Source organism: Cnephaeus nilssonii (assembly GCF_951640355.1).
Source record: "Cnephaeus nilssonii genome assembly, chromosome: 3".
Lineage (NCBI taxonomy): Eukaryota > Metazoa > Chordata > Mammalia > Chiroptera > Vespertilionidae > Cnephaeus > Cnephaeus nilssonii.
In genome coordinates, this window is record NC_137074.1 from 6578837 (window position 1) to 6584408 (window position 5572).

The following is a 5572-nucleotide window of genomic DNA, read 5'->3' on the forward strand; positions in this document are numbered from 1 at the left end:
AGGCAGGGAGAAGCCTCCTCCCGGGCAGCGGGTGGGCCTCCATTCACCCCCAGGCGGCCACTGCGCGGCTCATCCCCCTCAGCCTCCCAGGAAAGACAGTGAGACAGGCGGTCCCGTGCCACCCGGGGAGGAGGCAGCTGCCGCCCCCGGTCAGCTTTCTCCAGAGCCAGGCCCCCTCCCCACCGGCCTCGCTCAGGGACCCGCCAGGTGCCACCTCCCCACCGGCCTCGCTCAGGGTCCCGCCAGGTGCCCCCTCCCCACCGCCAGGTGCCCCCTCCCCACCGCCAGGTGCCACCTCCCACTGGCCTCGCTCACGGTCCCGCCAGGTGCCACCTCCCCACCAGCCTCCCTCAGGGTCCCGCCAGGTGCCACCTCCCCACCAGCCTCGCTCACGGTCCCATCAGGTGCCACCTCCCCCCCGGCCTCGCTCAGGGTCCCGCCAGGTGCCACCTCCCCACCGGCCTCTCTCAGGGTCCCGCCAGGTGCCACCTCCCCACCGGCCTCGCTCACGGTCCCGCCAGGTGCCACCTCCCCACCAGCCTCCCTCAGGGTCCCGCCAGGTGCCACCTCCCCACTGGCCTCGCTCACGGTCCCGCCAGGTGCCACCTCCCCACTGGCCTCGCTCACGGTCCCGCCAGGTGCCACCTCCCCACCGGCCTCGCTCAGGGTCCCATCAGGTGCCACCTCCCCACCGGCCTCGCTCACGGTCCCGCCAGGTGCCACCTCCCCACCGGCCTCGCTCAGGGTCCCGCCAGGTGCCACCTCCCCACCGGCCTTGCTCACAGTCCTACCAGGTGCCACCTCCCACAGGTCTCGTTTTTCCGGTGGCACCGATGGGTCCAGGCAGTGACTCAAGCAGGCAAAACACCGCAGGGAGACGGAATTCTTTGTAGTTGCCACAGAGGGTCGGAAGCTTGTGGAAACCTCCAGGCTCTGTTCCAAGCGACAGCATCCAACCCCGATCTTGTTATACTAAAAGCAGGGCCCCCCAGCACCTCGGGCCCACGCCCTGGGCAGCACCACTCCTGGGGAGCGTCTTACTGAAGAGCTCCACGCCCTGTGTCCTCAGCCTTGGCCCACGCACAGTCCCACGTGGGGACGAGAGGCCGAGGTCCCCGGCCTGTGGGCTGCTCACCTCCTACTGCAGTTTTCTGCACCGAACCCCGCGTCTGAGCACATTCTTTAAACGTTGGGCTTGCTTCTTTCGGTGCAAACATCTGTGCTAAAGATCCTAGCACTTTCCATGAGCCAGGGAGACAACGCCCTCTTTGCTGGCCTCTTTCTTCATCCCAGTTGCCTGGACAGCTCCAGAACCTTCCCCGCCTGCAGTCAGCTGGGTGGCCACCCAGCAAGGGGACTGTTCGGCAAGCATTTTCCCGTTATCGGTGGCTGCATCCCCTTCGATTAGGTGGGTGCTTTCTCAGGTCCCTTGTGGCTTAGGAACACACAGGTGCCCCCACTCTCCTTGGTAGGGACCCTGGCTCTGTGGGGGACTCTGGCTCTGTGGGAGACCCTGGGTCTGTGGGGACCCTGGCTCTGTGAGGACCCTGGCTCTGTGGGGGACTCTGGCTCTGTGAGGACCCTGGCTCTGTGAGGACCCTGGCTCTGTGAGGACCCTGGCTCTGTGGGGGACTCTGGCTCTGTGAGGACCCTGGCTCTGTGAGGACCCTGGCTCTGTGAGGACCCTGGCTCTGTGGGGGACCCTGGCTCTGTGGGGTCCCTGTCTCTGTGGGGACCCTGTCTCTGTGGGGACCCTGGCTCTGTGGGGGACCCTGGCTCTGTGGGGGACCCTGGCTCTGTGAGGACCCTGGCTCTGTGGGGACCCTGTCTCTATGAAGGACCCTGGGTCTGTGGGGACCCTGTCTGAATGGAGGACCCTGGGTCTGTGGGGACCCTGGGTCTGTGGGGGACCCTGGCTCTGTGAGGACCCTGGGTCTGTGGGGGACCCTGGCTCTGTGAGGACCCTGGCTCTGTGGGGACCCTGGCTCTGTGGGGACCCTGGCTCTATGAAGGACCCTGGGTCTGTGGGGACCCTGTCTGAATGGAGGACCCTGGGTCTGTGGAGACCCTGTCTGAATGGAGGACCCTGGGTCTGTGAGGACCCTGGGTCTGTGGGGACCCTGGGTCTGTGGGGGACCCTGGGTCTGTGAGGACCCTGGCTCTGTGGGGACCCTGGGTCTGTGGGGGACCCTGTCTCTGTGGGGACCCTGGGTCTGTGGGGACTCTGTCTCTGTGAGGACCCTGGGTCTGTGCCTCCTCTTCCAGGGGCCACTGAGTGACTGGACATGACTCTCTTCCTTGCTCCAGAGTTGGTCTGGGGCTTCCCTGGGCCCTGGAGCAGGGTTCTCCCGTGCTGCTGCCTCTAGCAGGGGCCCCCAGAGTCTCTCTCTGACCCACCCACGGTGTCTGCAAAGCCACTGGGCAACGTCTCCACGGCTGGGCTGACAGGTGGTCCTTCCAGAACACCACCGCCCTTCTCCCCGGGCCCAAGAGGGGCCCCCTGTCCGTTTTCCTGAGAAAACGCGGACACACAGTCCACACACAACTCCAGTTGTTTCCGTTGTCCCAGCTCCCGGTGGGCTCTCCACCGAGGGCCCCGTGTGAGAACAGCCGTGGCTCTTACCACCCGCCCTCCCCCCCCCACACACACACCGGCTTCTCCCCTTTCCAGGAAGAGCATCCTGATGTTCCTTTAGGAAACCACCACCTCCACATCCAGGGGTGAATCCACTGGCCTCCCGGCCTGGTCGACCAGCACATTCTCTTCCCACACATGGTTTGGGAACGGGCACAGCCAGGCCGACAGGCAACCATCCTGCATCAGTTCAGAGCTGCCATGAGTTATGAAATGCATCGTTACCTAAAGCACCTTCAAGGGCGAAAAAATGATGCCCATTTGGATGGAAAGAAGCCATGACTCTCCGAGCTATAAAACTGCAGGAAGAAAAAAGAGTAAGAATTTATGAATTCTGTGTCATCTGGGGTTTCGGAAAGGGGGGAGCTCTCTTTCCACCGGGACCCTCCAGCTGAGGCTATTTAAGCTTGGAGATGTCAAGGCCATTGTCCAAGGGGTCTGTCCATTAGTGAAACCAACACCGAGGACAGGTGACGTGTGAGCGCCTAGATCCAGCCATTCCTGACACTGTCCCTTTTTCTTGGCCATGGGGCCTAAAGCAGTGACTGGTATCACTGCGTGGGACAGGCCGCTCATCTAGCGTCCCTCCTCACCCAGTCACCGGTGCCACTGTCCCCCTGGCCACGCGCTGGTGCACAGCAGGGAGAGGAAACCATCCAGGACGAGGGGCCGAGGGCCTCCAGAACCAGCCACCACAATGGGAACTCAGGATCGAGGATTCTCTCCTCTGAATGGCAACTCCCCAAATGCCTGCCGCCTCCTTTCTGCTGCGGGGCCAGCGGCCGCCTTGGCAACACCGCCCACCACACCCACGCTGCTGAAGTAAGTAGCTCATGCTTGGCACCGCGAAATGCCCGTGGCAAACCAAGGCCCAGAGAACCGGAATGAGGTTCGGTGACCTGGAAGAAGATGGCAACGCTTGGCTCCTCGGCGCGGGAGAGGAGCGGCCTGGTGGTGAAGCAGCTGTCTGCGAGGAAGCCTGGAGAACGCTGGGTCACGTGCTGCCCACCGTCAAGGCGAGAGCCCAGGAGGCTGGCGCTGCCCTCTGCGCCACGGGGACTTCGGAGCACGCTGCACCCAAGTCCCTCCGCTGGGCAGCACACGGAGCCGTGACACCCTGGCGCTGGGTGTGCACGCTGTTCCCGGGCATCACCGCTTCCAGGCCCCCCCAGCAGGCAGGCCTGGGAAGCGTGTAACCCGCGAGGATGTACACGCCCACCTTCCATTACGGACCACGGCTTCACACCAATGCCTTCCGTCACAGGCTCACGCCCCAGGGTGATGCCAGCTGATCCATACTGTGTCCACTTCCTCTGCCAGGAGGCTGGTCCCCATCATCCTCACCATGTGTGCACAACCGACCCATCCCCGTGTGTACAAGGAACCCCCCTGCCCCGCTGGTGGCCTCGGCCAGCGTCCCCCACACGGGCTGTGCCAGCCTGGTGCCCAGCCGTGCGCCTGGTGAGTTCCCTGGCCTGTGAAATAAGACACGTTCGCTTTTCTTTCCTTTTAAAGAAAAGCCTTTTGTGCCAGGCATCAAGACCTATGACGCTTTTCTCCCTAAAGCTCTGCCCTTTGGCTTAACTCCCCCCTTTCCACTGGGCCCCTCCATCATTTCCCTTTCTGCCTGGAGATAGCAACAGGCTAACCACGTTACGGTTTTTCTTCGCTTCCCAGGAAATCTGCATTTCCTCTTTTCCCGCTGACCCCCATTCCACGCTTTTCCGTTCAAGAGCACCTTCTGGTTTGAGGACTGCATGAACTTTTCTCGGAGACCTTCCACTTTGGGTCAAAACTGTCTCTTTTTCCCTGGGAGGAAATGAAAGTGAGTCTTACACTTGATGTGCTGTCTGTTGCTCTGGGGCCAGGAGTCCCGCAGCACACCCTCCGCTAGTCCCTCCTGGGCCCCAGCCCAGGGCACCATGGGAGAGGCCTGACGCTTTCCTTCCGTGACGCACTATAAAACCAGGCACATAAAACAAATAACTTCAAGGGGAGAAGGGAGAGCTGTATTTTTATACATTATCACGTCTGCGGTATTTCTGCCCCAAGTACGTAACCTAAATCAAATCCTGGGTAGAATTAAGACACATCTCAAGGACATGCTTCACAATAACTGCCAGTCCTTCCTTAAAAAGGCAAGGCCATGAGGGAGAAGACCGAGGGACAGAGGCTGAGACTCCTGACGGCTGCGCACAGTAGGTCCTGGGCCAGGCAGGAGGAAAGGAAGTCGGTTGTTACTGCTGCTGTGGTTTCTTTCCTATAAAGGACATTCTGAGACAGTAAAATTTAAAATGGATTTGTGGATCATATGGTAGTAGCACCTTTATGTTAATTTCTTGATTCTGATGGGTGCACTATGGCCATACAGTAGGAAGTCCTTGTTTTTAGGAAAATACACACAAGTGTTTGGGGTCATGGGCACAGTGTCTACAACCTAAACAGATGGGTGGACGGGTAGGTGGGTGGGTGGGTGGATGGACGGACGGAGCAAATGAGCTGAAATGTAAAGGGATGGGGAATCTAGGTGAAGGGTACACCCGCGTTCTTTGTACTCGTCTCCTACCTTCCCTATACTTGAAAATTATTTCAGGACGTCAAGTGAACAAATGGAAACAAGGATTCTAAGCGCTGAAAAGGAGATACATATGTTGGTGTTGGGAGCTGCTTCTACCAAGACCAGATCGTCTCGCTGCCGGTTCACACAGTGGCAGGGCCCAGGTCGGAGGCAGGAGGCCTGGTCCACCTTCCCCTCCTTCGTCCCTGCATGTCCCTGGCTAACTGAGTGCCTGCCCACGATGGCTTTCTGGAGGAGCATCTCCCCCCCCCCCCAGCCCCGCCCCCACGACCGTCTCAACCTCTTGTTTTCAGAAATCAGACCATTCGAGCTTGTGGCTAAGAGAAAGCAGCATTGCCGACTTCCACCAGCGCAGAAAA